This window comes from Haemaphysalis longicornis, unplaced genomic scaffold (genome assembly GCF_048455015.1).
Source record: "Haemaphysalis longicornis isolate Haplotype H1 unplaced genomic scaffold, Haemaphysalis longicornis Haplotype H1 scaffold_14, whole genome shotgun sequence".
In the NCBI taxonomy this organism is placed as follows: domain Eukaryota; kingdom Metazoa; phylum Arthropoda; class Arachnida; order Ixodida; family Ixodidae; genus Haemaphysalis; species Haemaphysalis longicornis.
The window spans coordinates 6857403-6875790 of NW_027526245.1; the positions used below are offsets into that span (position 1 = coordinate 6857403).

The 18388-nt window shown below is 42.1% G+C and overlaps 1 long non-coding RNA gene across 1 annotated transcript in view; it reads left to right on the plus strand.

Annotated features, from left to right (window-relative positions):
* The window catches only part of LOC144164960 (uncharacterized), a 30603-nt gene extending 21104 nt beyond the window's left edge, over nt 1–9499 (plus strand). The window contains exon 3 of the long non-coding RNA XR_013321273.1: nt 9323–9499. This is a non-coding gene — a long non-coding RNA (uncharacterized LOC144164960). The remainder of the gene's footprint in view (nt 1–9322) is intronic.
* Nucleotides 9500–18388: the final 8889 nt, after the last annotated feature.

Here is an 18388-nt window from a genome sequence, read left to right on the forward strand (position 1 = left end):
CCGCAAATCGAAGGCGCGGCGTCTGCCCGGCGAACATTTATTGTTCCCCGTGATTGTTTCTTCAACCATTGAATTACGTTGAGAACACTGTAGGTTAACAAAGACTATTCCAGTATAATGACGACAGAGCTGAACACTCTTCTTATAAGATGAGATAGCTCCTGCTCCTTAAAGAAGAATGAGAACAGAACGCCGGGTGCGGCGTAATGGCGGGAACAAAAACCAAGTGAACAAAAAAATGAACCGTTCGCGGCAATATTTAGATATAGATTGGCTGATATTGCTCTGGAGAAGTGTTTTCCCGTCAACGCAGCTGTGCTGAGAGGATAAGGCCCCTTCAAGGAGTACGGTGTACGAAGTTTCAGCGTCAAACTTGGTTATCCACATTGCCTAATGCATAGTTCAGCATGGCCATCTAAGGATGAAGTAGGTTTGAAAAAAGCGGCTTTAACTCTTCTGTCATCAAAACTACTTCGTAAAGAAATTACACAATAAATAGGCTCAAATACGGATACACAAATACGATGCTTTTAATTTTTATTCATAATTTGTTCACAGTGATGTCTTAAAAGGTACAGAATACCCGTCCGTTCATACACGGCCGTCTACGGAGGACACATGGCGTTTACGGAGGAAGATTGGTTACCTGAAAATTTTCAATCCCCTGGTTTATAATAAGGGCGGATGTATGAAGTGAAATGAAGTGAAGTTTATTTTCCTTTCTTAGAAAACAGGTGACCGAGGAAAAAGGCGGTAAAGGGTGACGAAGCCTCGGTACCCTCAGAGATTATGGAGTGCAGACATCAATGAAAAACCATTTAGTACGTAGAAGGTGCAGGAATCGAAATACAAAACAAATATAGAAACAGTAACACTTAAAAAATACAAAATATGTTCACAATAATAGGCAAATAGAAATTGACTCATGTACGAGTATGATTTCGTACATATGATTGAAATAAGTGAAATAGTTCGACTCAAGTATTTGATTAAAAAAAAAGAATTATTTATATACACTTAAGCATCTAAACACACATACATACCCATACGTATACCTCTCGAAGATAGTAAAAAAGAATTCAACAGTGGAGTATTACCTTTAGTCAGAGGTTGCTATATCTTTCTCTTGAACATGTCTCCACATAAATAGAACTCATCAGCAAAAGGGAATTTGTTTAGGGCGTTGGGTACTTGAAAACCAGCTTTTGTTCGCCATACTTCGTCCGCGTTAGCGGAACTCTTAGGTTTACAACAGAACGATTGTCACTTTTGTTGCTATCAGGAAAAGAATAGAAGTAATTCCCGTGAACAAATCGAAGCACCCACAGGTAATACACTTGGTGGGGTTTTAATATGCAGTGTTTAACGAACAAGGATTGCGAACGTAAGTTTCGGATTTAACAATCAGATGTCACAATAGTACGAAGGCTCGTTTTTGCATGACACGTAATTTTCGCAATGTGAAGACATTGTCGTAAGCCGGAAAAGATAAAAAAGAGAGTCTAGAAAAAACAGGGCATTACAATTAGACTTTTTTAACCAAACTGGCAGTACATTCACAACACTAAAAAACAGCCCAACAATTTTACTTATTTCAGAAGCAAGTTTTGAAATATGACCAGACCATGAAAGGTTTTCCTTGAGCCCTACACTGACAAATTTTGCAAGAAACCTGACAGATTTTTATACTACCATAATAATTATGTGTAATATCTTTCGTTTTATTTACAGTTAAAACAAGCTTAGTTCCGTGCAGCCAATTACTTAGGCAGATAAATAAAAATTGACTTTACTATGAAGTGCCCATATTGAACAGGAAGAAAAGGAAAGATTAGTGTCAGCAGCGTACTTTACCCGATCAGGACAATTATACAAACCGGCTACGTCATTGATATATGTAATGCATATTAACCGCCCTAGTATTAACAGCGGTACACCATGACTAACTACATGTGCATCTAAAGATTTGTTCTTTGTTCAAACATATTGGGTAGAGTGACGCAGATAACTCTGCTATAGACCCAACGCAATATTTTGAACCCCTTAGTTACAAAGCTTCTTAACAAGGTTGTCATGATGTCCGCAATCAATTGCCTCGCGAAAATATAAAAACAGATTAATGGTATATTTTTTCATCATTGTCTATTGCACTGCGTTTAAAAACCAACAGTGCTTGTGTCATGAGTCAAGGGTCATCCCTGCAACTACGCCGAAGGAGATCAAGGAAGACGAGAAGGAAGAAGGGTGATCTAGGTTACGGACGGAGGAAGACACCAGGCCCCGGAAGAGCGAAGCCTGGGGTGATCTCGACCCAAGGCACCGATGTCGCCACACAAGCCTGGGCGGACGCGGGCTGACGACGCATCGGCTGCAGTCTCCCGACACTCCGCCAACCAACGCCTTGGCAGCTCCGGCCACGACGGGTGCGTGCATTCCGGAAGCCGCATCGCACCGTCATCCTGCTACACGATGGCTCCGAGATGGGCGGTGACGCTACTGAAACGATTCCCACTACGCCAGTCCACCAACATCGTGATGGCAGAACCCGGACGCTAGCCCTTCCAGGCCGTACGGCGATTTTTGCCTGTTGTACCCATGACTTAGGTATGCCCTAATTTTAGTAGAACATGTTCCTAGGACATTGTGGGGCTGTAAATCAGACTCGTCTAAGGACATTGTATATATTGCATTGGCAATTTTTGATAGTTTGTTAGGCCGTGTAGTTTTATTGCATTGGTTTTGCACCGACGTACGTTTGCTGTGTGATAAATGTTGTTTAAGAAAGCTTACCTTGCTTACCCATTTCCTTCTTTTGGCCGGTAAGACGCTTGACATAAGTACTTGACATATATAATCCTGGTTGGGTCCCAAATATTTTGTCACACGTCCTGGGGGCATAAAAGAAGGCCATGGGAAAGCGAAGAACGACAGCTGACGTCTTGGAGCATAGCGGCCGACAACACGGTAGAATATGCCATTGAGGGTGACGAAATACCTTTTCTGAACCTTCAACCGCAGCAAGCGTTCAAGGACGTGTGCATTTCAACCAGCCTATCGTCTTCACAAACTCAGAAGGCGCAACAAATATGTGAAGACTATCGAGAGATCTTCAGCGATTTACCAGGCAAGACCGATCTGGTAGAATGCCGATTGGAATTGACAAGCACCACTCCCGTTCATGTTCGGCAGTACCCCCTACCATTTGCCTTAGAGGAGGTCATCCAAGCAGAGGTGCAAGACATGCTTTGCTTGGAAGTAATCAATAGATCACAGTCTCCATACAACGCACCACTCTTTCCTGTAAAGAAACCGTACAACACCAATCGTTCTTGAGTGGATTACAGGGAGATGAATAAACTATTGGTCTCCGACACCGAACCGATATTTCCAATTGACGTCTTCCTAGCTCGCGTAGGGCCAAAGAAATTTTTCTCCAAATTCGACTTCACTTAAGGTTACTGGTAGGTCCCCATGGCACCTGAGAGTCGGGAAAGGACTGCGTTCTCAACCAAGTCCGGGCTGTACCAGTTCAAGTACATGCCTTTCGGCATCAAGAGCGCCCCAGCGGTCTACGCTCGACTGATTCGGAGAGTCTTCGAAGGCGTGGAAAACGTCTATCACAACTTCGATGACGTCCTGTTCGCAACGTAAACATGGCCAATGGATAATACTTCGAACAAAATATTAAGCTCAAAAAGACCTCTATCCAAAAAGTAGGTCAAATCATTTATAGGCCTTCAAGCCTAGAAGCGAGACGTCATCCCGGACCACGCTAACGTAGCGAAACCACTGACAGAGTTGACTCGCAAAGGAGCTAAAAATGTGATTGACTGGAACGACGACAACGAGAGGGCGTTCTGCACTCTGAAGCAAAACTTGTCGTCCACCCCAATTCTTCGTGCAGCAGAAACATGCAAGCAGTTTGTTCGTCGGACAGACGCCTCAGACAAGTGCCTAGAAGCATTATTTGTTTAGGATTACAATGGCCAGCTGCACCCAGTTTCTTACGCCAGCCGACGTCTTTCTCCGAGGGAAAGTCGTTACTCAACGTTTAAGCGCAAATGCTTAGTGCTTGTGTGGGCCGTCCGAAAATACAACATTTACCTACATGGAAAGGAATTCATACTGCAAACAGACCACCAGCCCCTGCAGTACCTTTCAACTGCCAAGCACTTGAAAAACCACGTGCTTAGATGGAGCCCATATTTGCCGGAGTATTCTTTCACGGTCCACTACATCAAGGGATGCGAGAATGCAGGCACCGATTTTATGAGCCGCGTCTAGGCTCTACCAGTTACTTTTGCGCCACTTTTGCCTCTTGCCTTTTATATCCTCTGTCATTTTTTTCGCGAGAAGTTGTGAAAGTGCATGTGTTTTCACCCGGAAACTTTCTTGTGCGGGCGGTTATGTCATGATGTGCCCCGAGAGCGGGAAACACAAGAAGAAATCGCGACAGAAAGACGCAGCAAGCGCGCGGGTGGCGGAGTGAAGAGAAAGAAGCGAAGATCGGAAGGGGGCTCCAGACAAGATAGGTGAGAAAGAGGAGGGACGAGGCTCGGGGCTCGAGAAGGATCGAGAAAGCATCAAAGGAAACCAGCGGCTTGTGTACCCCGAGGTAGTTTTGCGGACCACCGGCAGTCGACCAGACTGCGGGTACGCCGAACCTGTGAAGACCCTGTGCTCCAGCGGCAGTCGCCCGGACGGCGGGAGCGCTATCCAAAGCACTGTCCGTGTTAACGCCGACCAGCTCCTTTGCCAAGTTGGCATGGCGCTGTGGCTGTTCTCGGATGCGGGGGCCACGCCGCGTCAACGACACCAATTGCCAGTGGTAGTCGCCTTCAACGGGAGCTTCCACTCGCCGCTGCTCCCGCCGCCGCCAAAACTGTGAGTGCCGTTGTGCAATTTCCCGTGAGCTTGGACTCGGACTCTTCTTGTGCGAGAGGGTGTTACTTCGCGACATCTTTATTCATTTTTTCCTGCTTCTATTTCTACCTTTTATTTTTTTATAAATACTTCCGTTGTCATTTATACCTCGTCACTTGTGAACCGCTCCCACTACATCCCTGAACCTGCCATAACCTCACAATATGCAATGTCTAAAGACGGGTCTGCTTTACAGCCTCACTATGGGCTAGAAAGATGTTCTAATAAATGTAAGGCTTACCTAAGTCATGCGTACAACATGCGTAAATCGCTGGACGGCCGTGAAGAGCTGGCCTCCGCGCTCTGTCATCACGATGTTAGTGGACTAGCGGAGTTGGACTCGTTTTGGTAGCGTCGCCGTTGTGCGGGCCGTCGTGTTGCAGGACGACGGTGTCATGCCGCTTCCCGAATGCACGCGCCCGTCGCCCATGGAGCCACCAAGGCGTGGGTTGGCGGAGTGTGCGTAGACTGCAGCCGATGCGTCATCGGCCAGCCCAGGCCAAGGCTTGTGAGGTGACGTCGGTGCCTTGGGCCGAGGTCACCCCAAGCTTCGCTTCTCGGGAGCCTGGTTTCCTCCCACTCCTGCCTTGATCTTCCTTCTTCCTCCTCGTCTTCCTTGATCTCCTTCGGCGTAGTTGCGGTGATTGTCCTTCACTCATGACAGCTTGCTCTGTGAACGTATTTTTTGTGAACCCATATTGTGAATGAACACTCGCATTGCATTTGTGTAGAAAATCGGCTACCCAGTAATGATAACATCTTCAAAAACTTTTCACAACACAGGTATAACAGAAATTGGTTGGTAATACGACAACACACTTATGTCACCTTGATTACGTACCTGAACTACGTGTGCCAAGTTTAGATTCTCTATAAAAACACCAGTCGACAGCATCAGATGTGCGATCTGTGACAAGACATCGCGTATAACTGCGGAGACGAGCTTTAACGTATTCACTTTTATAACGTCATATTCCGCAGATGCGTCATTTTTTAACGAAAGGATCAATGTAGCTCCTTCATGGGAAGATGTTGGCACGAGGGTTATAGAATTCAGTCAGGAAACCACAAGGCCAAAAGAATTATGTACCGGAGTTTGAGTGAGAAAATCTGGAAAAGCAAAAAAATTAAGTTTTCATTCAGGACGTTTGATACCTCACGAGCAGTTAAGTTACCATTGGCTGTGATTATTTCATCAAATTGCTATATTTCGTTTGATTGATCAAGTTCCCGACCTCTCGCTAAACTTTACCACTATTATTTTTTTTATAGAAGTTCTTTTATAGTAATCACATTTCGCATTTTTAAGATATTTGCTGAGTTTATTTCAATATTTTCAGTATTGAGCAAGTAGAGGTATATTTCTACTGTTGAGAAAAAAGTGATAGATGTAATTCCTTTTTTTACTTGAGAAAAGTGAGAAAAAGGCTCATGAAACTTCTTAGGAATAACTTTTTTTTTATTGGTTGGAAGGCTGTGCTATATTGGGTTAGGAACATATTTATCAAAGCAGAATATTCTGCATCGACTTCGGATATCTTTTATATAGACTCCCAATTCGTATCCTCCATTTCTTTATGAAAGTCGCACAAAATAACACTATTAAAATCTCTAATAATATGGGTAAGATTGTTTGGTACGTCATTTATTTGAGAAGCATGAACTGAAATGTCAGCGAACGGACACTGGTATGAGAAGATTTACCAGAAGACTCAGTGTGGCGACGCTAAATATTTGCGATAGAAACGTGTAATAATGCGGCCGTGTTCAAGGTATTCTAGTAGTTAGAGTGATATACTTATTGCATGCGAGGAAATGAAGCTCTGCAGTTCTCTTGCATGAGCGGCGACAGATGGTGAGGTCACCCATTAAAATGAAGGATTTGATAGTTAGTCAAAGAAAAATAAAAGTCATTCCAAGAAAAAGAGATGTTGTGATTTGTTGCCATAAGGGCCTATGTAAATAGCAACATCGATTATATTCTTGAAAGTTATATCCTAACTTTCAACATGAGGATGTGTGATTGTAATATCGCTAATCATAGACTTTGACAATTGTAACATATAGCAAGCCCACCTTTCTTCCATGGGGCCGTGATCTCACCTTTGTCAACAGTTATAAAAGGAACACACATCGTAATTAGGCCAACACCGTGTTTTTGAAAAACGCATCACATCAAACTAAACCGACAGTGACCCAATTATATATCAAGCTCGGATCGCCTAATTTCGTGCACAAAAATTATATTGAAAGTTGACAAAACTTTTTACTGGCACTGCTACATTCAGATTTGAAGTGATCTGTTTTGTTTAAAACACAGGTAGGTGAAAAATGTATAGTTACAATTTCGGGGTTACCAGCATGCTGCAAACACCGTTTCCTTGTTTATTCATCTTGGTCATATCAGACAAGTTCTGTATCCTCACAGTGTGCGTGTGTTCGTATTTTCGCCAAAAACCATTCCTGCGCTCGTCCAGGCAAAGTCAAATTTCCATGCACTTCTTTTTCGTGAGAAATAACGGTACTAAGAAGGTGTTTATTGGCCTGAGTAAGACGCTCGTTGCCATCATTGCGTTGGTGTGAAATGAGCTGACCTGCTTAGTGGGTATATATGCCCCCTAGGCTTAAGAAGAAACGCGTGGCGCTTATCTCTCCTGACGAAGCGAACCATGAAATTGGTCTCGCCTGGCTTCCCCGTTGGTGTTCGGTGGCACGTGTCAATGTCATGGCAAGAAAAGGGGCTCCTTGAGAACGTGGCCCATCTTTTTGACAGGACCCTCCTCAGAGCTGATGTCCTTTTTTTCAAAGATATTTATCCTTGTGTACTGCTCCAGATCGTCAACTCTACCCGTTGAGCGCTGGGTATGTCTTATTTAACAAAAAGGCATTTCATCTTCTCTGGTGATCTTCATTGTGTTTAAGCTGAAGGGCCGCAGCGTCTAGCTTCGGCGCCCCAGCCTGAAGCCTCGCTGTTCATCCCTCTTCGCACAATCAATTTGCACTAAAAGTTTCAAGTATAACAGAAGTTAGCAGCAAAGAATCAATGAGCTTTGTGTAAATTAATCTTGTTCCATACGCCTTCATTACCAACTATTTCTGCACAACTAAATAAAAAAAAAATCCCCATACTACTTGTTCGAAAGCCTCTCAGGTTTTCAGGGTTTGTCATTTTTTAGTTTAATACCTCTGTTGATGAGATTATCTGATGAAACCAAACGCAGACGCTCACAATCTCAACCTTACCGTTAGATAAATTTTCGAATAAACAATTTCTTTCCCTCGCGAACGTTACAATGATGCAAAATGTGAGGCCATGAAAAATTTTTCAGGATAACTGTATAAAACTACGCAGAATTTATTTCTATGGCAATAAGAATCGCTTACTATGAATACACATAATCTTGCAGCATCCAAGCACTGCAACCAGAAAGTAACAGAATTCCTTTGCATGAAGGAGTGCTACATATCGATATGACCTTGATAGTAAACCGCATAATTCTGTAACAACGAAACAAAACAACCTATATTTTATTTTCGAATTTTCAAGTGCTTTTCAGGCATAACTTACCAAACCGAAATGCATTACATGCTTGTCAAAACGCTTTTACTGCTGGTTCAACAACACATAATTCGGGTTCGCAAGTACTTACTTCTCATTTGTCAACCTTTCTTCCGTGTAAATCTAGATGAAAATGATATACAGGTAGAGAGGAAGGAAGGACTTAGTGGTACATTACTCACGGCGAAAACATGTCAAACACAACAATCATGCAATGAAAAAATTTCAAAATACGTGCGCTCAAATACTGACAAAGGGCCACAAATGTACTTTATTTGGCTGCCTATACAGTTTACGTTTTTTTTTCAAAGTTACTGTTTATATGCAAAGGTGTTTTTAAAGCGTTATTTACAACGCTTAGAACAGATATCGGTCTGTATCAAGACTGATCAGAATTGTCACCGTTTTCGTAAACAGGGATTACTTTTGCAATTTTATTCAGGATGGGTAATGTCAGTTTTGTATACAATAAATAAAAAGATTGCATAAGGTCGCACTTATAATATCTACGTTTTCTTTTAACAATCGTGCTGTAATTTGGTCTAGTTCAGCAGATTTGTTAGTTAAAAGTTTTTTGATATTGTAAACACAACAATCATGCAATGAAAAGATTTCAAAATACGTGTGCTCAAATACTGACAAAGTGCCACATATGTACTTTATTTGGCTGCCTATACAGTTTCCTTGTTTTTCGAAGTCACTGTTTATGCGCAAGGGCATTGTATGTTTATACTGCACTAGGCTCAGAGTTTACTTTCAATTATAAAACGTTCATTTAGAGATATTAAATTTTGCTTTCTTTCCCGCTCAGCTTTTTAACATTCTCTGATTTATTTCCAGTGTGACATAACCAGAAAGCCACCTCAATGTCCAGTGTCTTGCCCGTGTACTAGATCTGGGGAGCACGGAAATAGAGGAAAGTGCCTTCCAAGATAACCTGGAGAATGATTTCCACCCCAAAAACATGGTTACGTGTTTTTCGCAGTTTAGCGTTCAATAAAAGTTTCTAGAAATGGCGGTAATCTTATTGTGCAATTTTTGCAGTTTAAAAAAATGCCACATGTCACAAAGAAGCAAATAAAATCATGTCAATTGCACTTCCTCTAATTATATAGAATTGCAAATTATTTAAGTACCGAAAAGATTGATACATGATAACAAGCGCCTAGGGGATGACTGCAAGAAATGACGGTATGTAACATAGCAAGAGTTGCAATCTCCCATAAAAAAATTCACACTTTTTTACCAATCAACAATACAATAAAATGCTCATATATTGTATCCTCTGGCGGCATTTTCTTTTACCTTGTTTAATTGGGTGTAAATATTTGTTACCTGCTTGGAAGGACGGTTTGTAGAGACACTAAATATCACTTCCGCGTAATTATGAGCATACATTTTTACACAGTAGAGTAGCCTTTCTCTCCCTAAACAATCGGGTCACAAAACACAAAACTACATGTGCGCATACAATCAAAAAGTTATGACAAATCATTTTGTGCACACACCCAGAAACTTGAAAAATACAAAATAACACGATAACTATCATGCGTTTTGTGTAGAGGAAACGAAAAAGGTTGGATTTACAAGTTTCAGCAGTTTATATTTGTACAAATATAAGGGTTTAGCACGACAGAAAAAAAGAAGCAGTTACAGCCTGCTCAAGAAGTGATTTTTTAAATTTTAACGCAGCTTTGTGTCATCTCTTCAATTCAGTGGGCAAACTATTCCATATGTTTTTCTCGGTGAACTGCATTAATCCCTCCCCATAAACGTTATTTGTACAAACAGTCTTCTTGTATTGACGCAAGTGATCGAAGGGTAGTATTTTTAACGTTCTAAATAACGTCAGGCTTGGCTCGTTGTTGTTACTGTGACTTAATATTCTTATGGCACACTTTTGTAACCTCCCAAGGGGAGCCAGATAAGAACCATAGGTCCAGACCAACGGTTCTATGCAGGAAGGTAAATGACAATTGAAGTAAAGCGCCCACAGAGTGCTTTTGTCGAAGTAGCCTCTAGCTTGTAAAAGCGCCAGACAGCGGGAAGCTAGTTTACACCGACGTCATTTATTTGAACTGCATGGTGAAAATGATTATCTAGAATAATTCCGAGGTATTTAAACGTGTCCGTGCGTTCCAGTATGAAGTAGTAAATTTTAATCTGGGTATCTTCGTAGGTAAATTATTTCCAGCGGGAATAAAATGTACTTCGTTTTGTCTGCAATAACCGTTAACCTGTTAGCAAAAAACCACTGGTAATTTCTTTTCAATTCGGAGATTACTTGTGTTTGTTCTTCAAAAACGTTTTTGGTCGTACATGATATTGCTGTATCAACGGCATACATAATAATCTCGCTAGAGCTTAATACAACGCTTAGAACAGATATGGGTCTGTATCAAGACTGATCAGAATTCTCACCGCTTTCGTAAACTGGGATTACTTTTGTAATTTTATTAAGGATGGGTAAGTTTAGTTTTGTATACAGTCATTAAACAGGCTGCATAAGGTTCCACCTAAATTATCTACGCTTTCTTTTAACAATCGTGCTGTAATTTGGTCTAGTTCAGCAGATTTGTTAGTTGAAAGGTTTTTGATATTGTGAACATCTCCGGAAAGTTCAATATCATACATCACAAACGTACGGCCAACTCTTTTGACGGAATGTAGCTGTCTACAGAGCAGAGAATTTGGTCTGCCAAAGCTTTACCTATAACAGAAAAGGAGGTGTTGAACGCTTCAACAATGCTTTTGTTAACGCTGTCAGGAGTAACTTGCGGTGATTGACGCCCCCCAGTAACCTCTTTTATAATACCCCATATTTTGTGTGTATCGCCAGATGCCTCCTGGATGCAGCGCGAGTAGCATTGTTTTTACGTTCTCTGATTATAACGCATTTATTGCTCAGTAGCTTGTACTGGCCTAATTATTAACTGTTGGCCTTTTCGCGTTTCCATTTATTGTACCAGAAATCTTTGTTCTTAAGCGTTTCAAAATATTTTCGTTCATCTAAGGGCAGATTGGTAATTGATATGAATGTGTAGGCAGTACGCGACGGCACTTTAAAATGCGTTTTTAAAAATTCTTTTTAGGTTCGTATATATATATCTTCGTATATATCGTCGAAACTGACTTGCAAGACGCTCTGTCTCAGCATCGTGTAATCTGTCTTGAGAATAATGCATCCATGTTCCTTCTCAGTTTGGAATAAGATATTAGGTACAATAAAGATTGGAAGGTGATCCATAATGGGTTCATTCAACACGCCAGCGTGAACGTGGATATCAATATTTGTTAGTGCGTGATTTATAATTGATGAAGATACACTTGTCCCATGGGTGGGGGCTGTTATATTATTTCTCAAGTTGAATGACTGCCACAGGAATGAGTAATCCTTATGAGCGTCGTGACTAGTATTAAAGTTAAAGTGCTCAACTACCACAATGGGATCATTGTGCGCTCTTGATATCGTCATAAAAATCATTTTCAGTTTAGCAAGCAAACCGGGTAAACAAGGGAGGCCGATAGGTGGGAGGCCGATAGTTGATGCCAACAATGAGAGGGAATTCTAACTTTACGAACAATGCTTCACCAAAGAAGAGCTTCACGAAATTGATGGCAGGGTCGTGAAAGATCAACTTTTAAGAACAAAAAGGGCGACGCCGCCACCGCGATTTGGCCACTCTATTGGCTGTGAGGTGAACCTATAATCAGCGATTACAATCTCCTCACCTTTTTGCAGCCACGTTCCCTGATTGCAATAATATGAAACGGTTGCGTATGCTGAGACAACTGTTTTACAAGTAAACCTAAGTTCTTTCAGATACTACGAACATGGCAGTGGATTAGTGACGAACTTGTTTGGCCAGGCAGTTGTTAAACCTGAACACTGTTCATAGTAGAGGTAAGTTTTGGTGCCTTATTAAAGTGTTATAACTGGGTGAATGACTACACGACTTTGACGAGTTCATTTTAGCAAGTTATGTGAAGAACCTTCACTTTTTTCGATTTTCTATTTAGGCTCTTGCCTCCAGAACCTCAGGCGAATTTTCAGTTTTTCTCACGCTTTGCCTTTATCGCTTTGACAAACAAAACCTTATTTTCGTTGCACAGATGTTTGTTGATGTACACTGGTTCATTTCTTGCAAATCCAAGCATCGCCGCCTTTAGTCTGTTCTTTGTGGCAGCCTGCAAGACACTATCTCGGGTCGACCTGTAGTTAAACTTAACAATGACGTTACGAAGGCCCTTTGAAGCTACTCGAGTTACTACCATACCTCCGCAAAGTTGGCGCGGTTCACTCAAACTCACTCACAATTCTTTTTCGAATTACCACTCACTCAAACTCAGACTCAATGCTGCGCGGCACATCTGCGCTCACTCAAACTAAAACTCACATTGAGCGCAAAACTCAAAACTCACTCGGACGCAAAACTCCATATGTACTCAGAACTCGAAATGTACTCAAACTCAAAATGTACTCAATATTCACAATGTACTAAGACCTCAAAATGTACTCAAACTCAAAATGTACTGAAAACTCAAAATGTACTCAAACTCAAAGTGGACTCAAAACTCAATATGTACTCAAAACTCAAAATTTACTCAAACTCAAAATGGACCTAAACTCAAAATGAACTCAAAACTCATAATATACTCAAACTCAAAATGTACTCAAACTCAAAATGGACTCAAAACTAATATTGGACTCAAAACTAAAAATGTATTCACAACTCCATCATCATCATCATCATCACCAGCCTATCTATACCCACTGCAGGGCAAAGGCCTCTCCCATTATTTTCCAATTACCTCGGTCCTTTGCCAACTGTGACCAATTTATCCCCGCAAACTTCTTGATTTCATCTGCCCATCTAGACTTTCTGCCGCCCCCTCCAACGTTTGCCTTCTCTAGGGATCCACTCTGTTACCCTTCATGACCAGCGGTTGTCTTGCCTTCGCATTACATGCCCTGCCCACGTCAATTTCTTCTTCTTAATTTCTACTAATATGTCTTTAACACCAGTTTTCTCCCTGACCCACTCCGCTGTCTTCTTGTCTCTTAATGTTAAACCTATCATTTTCCGCTCCATTGCCCGCTGAGTCGTTCTGAATTTAAGTTGAAGCCTCTTAGTGAGCCTCCAAGTTTCCGCCCCGTAGGTGAGTGCTAGTAAGATGCAGCTGTCATACACTTTCTTCTTCAGCACCAATGATAGGCTGCTATTCATTATCTGAGAATGTCTGCCATATGCACGCCACCCCATTCTGATCCTTCTGATTATTTCGGCCTCATGGTTGGGATCTGGGGTTACAGCTTGGCCTAAGTAGATATATTCGCTTACCACTTCCACTGCCTCGCCACCTATCTCAAATCGCTGTGTTGTCCCGAGGTTATTGATCATTACTTTAGTTTTCTTCATACTAATTGTCAGGCCCACGGTTCTACTCTGTTCGCCCAGTGCCGAAAGCATGCTTTTCAATTTGTCCCCCGAGTTGCTTAGCAAGGCAACGTCATCAGCAAATCTGAGGTTACTGAGGTATTCTCCATTAACCCTTACTCCCACCTGTTCTCAAGCCAACGTTCTGAATACTTCTTGTAAACATGTTGTGAATAACATTGGAGAGATTGTGTCTTCTTGTCTGACACCCTTCCTTATAGGTATTTTACTGCTCTCTCTATAGAGGATGATGGTAGCTGTAGACCCATTGTAGATATCCTCTAGTATTCTTACATAATGCTCATCTACCCCCTGGTTCTGTAATGCATGAATGACTGCTAGGGTTTCGACCGAGTCAAATGCTTTCTCATATTCTATGAAGGCGATATATAGGGGTTCAGTATACTCAGCGCACTTCTCTATCACCTGATTGATCGTGTGAATATGGTCCATTGTTGAATACCCTTTACGGAACCCTGCTTGTTCTTTAGGTTGACTGAAATTTAAGGTTGCAGAGATTCGGTTAGCGATTACCTTGGTAAGTAACTTGTAGACGACAGACAGTAAGCTGATCGGACTGTAATTTTTCAGGTCCTTCATGTCACCTTTCTTATGGATTAGTATGATGTTCACGTTCTTCTAAGATTCCGGTACCGTTGCAATCATTAGGCATTGCGTATGCAGGTTTGCCAGTTTTTCAAGTACAATTCCTCCGCCATCATTTAAGAGGTCTGCTGTTATCTGATCCTCACCAGGTGCTTTGCCCCCTTTAATTTCTGTCAAAGTCTTCCTTACTTCTTCGGTCGTTACTGGTGGGATGTCTATCTCGTCTGAGCTGCTGTCTCGTTCGGCATTATCCTGGATGTCCCGGCTACTGTACAGATCCCCATAGAACTCCTCGGCCACTGTGACTATTTTATCCCTATTTGTGGTGACATTGCCTTGCTTATCCTTAAGTGCATACATCTGATTATTCCCCACGCCAAGACGTTGCTTCACTGGTTTCAGGCTACCTCCGTTTTTTACAGCGTATTCGATGCTCTCCATAATATACTTCCGTATGTCAGCTGTCTTAAGCTTATTAACTTGGACAGCTCCGCTAGTTCTATTCTGTCAGCTGCGGTAGAGATTGTCATGGTTTGCCGTTTCCTGATTAGATTTTTCTTCTTCTGTGAAAGTTTGCCAGTGTCCTGTCTAGCCATAGTGCCCCCGACTTCTAATGCACACTCCGTGATAATGCGTGTAAGGTTTTCGCTGGCTTCCTGTGTCGTAAGCTCGGCTTACTCGTTAAGAGCGGAATATCGGTTCTGCAGTGCGATCCTGAATTCTTCTACTTTACGTCTTACTGTTAGCTTATTTGTCGGCTTCTTTCATGCTAACTAGTTGCGGTCCCTCCTCAAATCTAGCCTAATTCGAGATCTTACCATACGGATGTCACTACACCTCACCCTTCCGAGCACTTCCACATGCTGCACGGCGGCAGGGTTATCGCATAATATGAAGTCTATTTGATTTTTGTGATCCCCATTCGGGCTCCTCCAGGTCCACTTCCGACTCTCCCGTTTACAGAAGAAGGTATTCATTACGCGAAGGTTATTCCGTTCTGCAAACTCAACTAGTAGGTCCCCCTGCTATTTCTACAGCCCAGACCATGGTTCCCAACTGCCTTGTCTCCAGCCTGATTCTTGCCTACTTTAGCATTGAAGTCCCGCATAAATACAGTATACTGTGTTTTTACTTTAGCCATTGCGGATTCCACATCTTCATAGAAGCGTTCCACTACTTGGTCGTCGTGGCTGGATGTGGGCGCGTAGCTCTGCACCACCTTGAGCTTGTACCTCTTATTGAGCCTAATTACAAGACATGCTGCCCTTTCAGGGTGCAATGAATTCCTGCATCCGGACAGGCCGCCAATGGAATCTGAAACTCACAACTCCAAATGTACTCAAACTCAAAATGTACTTAAAACTCAAAATCTACTCAAACTCAAAATGTACTAAAACTCAAAATGTACTCAAACTCAAAATGTACTCAAAACTGAAAATGTACTCAAAACTCAAAATGGCCTCAGAACACAAAATGGGCTGAGAACTCAAAATGAAGTTATAACTCTAATGCCCTCACAACTTTCTCGTGCTAGGCATTTACTCGGGCTCAGATGTACTCGGATTTTATTACATTCAGTGTTTTCAAATTCACGTCTGGTAAAAATATTATGGGTGCAAATTCGTGAGCTCAAACTCTAGCATTCGGCACCACATGACACCGTAGCTCCTGTGAGGTCGGAAACAATTTTTGTTACAGATTTATTACAGCTATACCTGCTGCCCATGATGACTAGCGCTGGTTGCAAGAACTTTTACGTATATATTGGATACCGAACTCTTGATGTAGGCTCCGTGTTCGTGTTTTTGACAGAGGAGGTCCAGACTCGATGGTGTGCTGGGTCCCTGGGTCGAAACAAGCAAGATTGGGCGAGGGGATCTGCGCGCACTGCTCCGTTTATTTAGGTCGAAGCTTGTTTAGGCTTACGGTTACGTGGATTCTTTCTCTGCATTCTGAAAACAAACGTCTTGTGTCAAAGCGAACTGTCCCCGCGAATCTCTGCAGTGCGAGGCGTTCATGAATATGCCTTTGCTTTTTTATTGCGTAGCATTCATTGTCGAGTACCCTCTTCTCTTCGCCCCGCCAGGATGGTTTAACGCCCTGTATTTATACAAAAATGAAGATATCACGGAAGTTACATCTGTAATCATTATAAAAGCGTAAATGTAGAGAATTGATTTAGAGAATGTTAAAAAAATAAAAGAGAAATAATTAGAAAAAATATCAAATATGGCGAACCATGTAACACAGGGGTCATGGATAGTCTCAGATTCGGGTAAAATTCAGAGAAATATAGCGCTAAAAAATGTGGGGTATCAAATTAAGGGTCAAGAAGAGGGAAATTGCGTGGGGCAAACAAAAATACCCATCGTTGTCTGCTCAGGCATTTGTATTAGTTTTTATTAGCATTTGGTAGATAGGGGAGCTCTCGTAACTCGGATAAGCCCCATGCTATCGTTGTAAGCAATTATCACCACCGTAGCCAGTTTTTACCTTCCGGCAGGCACGCGTTTGCGTGTGTGAGTGCGAGTGCGAGTAGTGCGTGTGGTTGTGCTTGTGCGCGTGCGCTTGCGTGCGTGTGTGTGTGGGTGTCTGTGTGTGTGTGTGTGTGTGTGTGTGTGTGTGTGTGCGTGTGTTGCCTCAGTCATCTGTTTTTTCATTGTGTTTGACATGTACTCATTGGAGAACTGCAGAGCCCGAGTTTTTTCTTTGCCTTTACATTGTTATCATGTGCTAGTTTCGATGTCTTGCGCTGATTTATTATTCTAATAAAAATAAGTTCGACCGCACACGCAAGCTGCGCTTGCCTATTTTTCTGAAGTTCTTTCCATCTGTCACAATGTCTGTTTATGTGCTGGTGGCTCTGTTGCCTGTCTATCTCCTACACCCTAGCAAGGAGTTAATGTCTCACATGTAATTGGCCAATTCTGGATTCGAGTGCACGTTGGAACACTGTGGAAAGAAAACTACTATAAAAAACGCGGCTGCAGGGCTTATTCATAAACAAATGTCAAATTCGCCTTTATGATAAGCTCTGATGCCCCCTGGTACCTATGGTCGTCCACAATTTCCACGACACCTAATGTGTAGAAGGATTTGCTTGTTTGTTGGGACACGGGGAAATGGAGGAAGTAACGTTTGACAGGCAGTTATTAACAGATAGTTTATGAGTCTGGTGATTTGTGTTTGCGGGCTTGGCATGGCTTTTGTTTTTACCCCTTGCCATCCTGCTTCGATGTGTGAGCAATTAGATGACAATATTTTTATTACTCTATATTGCATTGATGGACATATCAGGACAAATTTTCGTATTTATATAGCGCAACTGCCTTACGTGTTGGCAAGGAATTTCGATTAAACCCGACCCATATTATAAAGAAAGATACTGTTTTCTATATCCCCATCACAATAACCAGGAAGCATTTTTATATTTGTCCCACGTTATCCCCCTCGACGAGACCTTTATTTGATATCCCACACACCCTAGCAGCATCATATGGAATTCCTACCAGTCAAAGTGACCATGACTCTCATGACCATAACCAGGACGCACTATTTAAATGTCCGACGTGATTCCCCAACTGAACCTTCAATATGACACGCCACATGCTTTGGCGGTCTCACCTCTAATTTAACGCAATTTATGACTCCTAATGACTATCTCATATTTAGAACCAAGAGGTTTGTGTTTATTTCTACCACGTGATTTCCATAGTCAAGACCATAAATTTGATACCCTACACGCCCTAGTGAGATCACTTCGAATTTTAACCCAATATAATCTCGCCATGACTATCTAATGTCATAACCAGGAAGCATTTTTGTATTTCTCCAACGTGATGCCGCTCATCAAGACCATCAA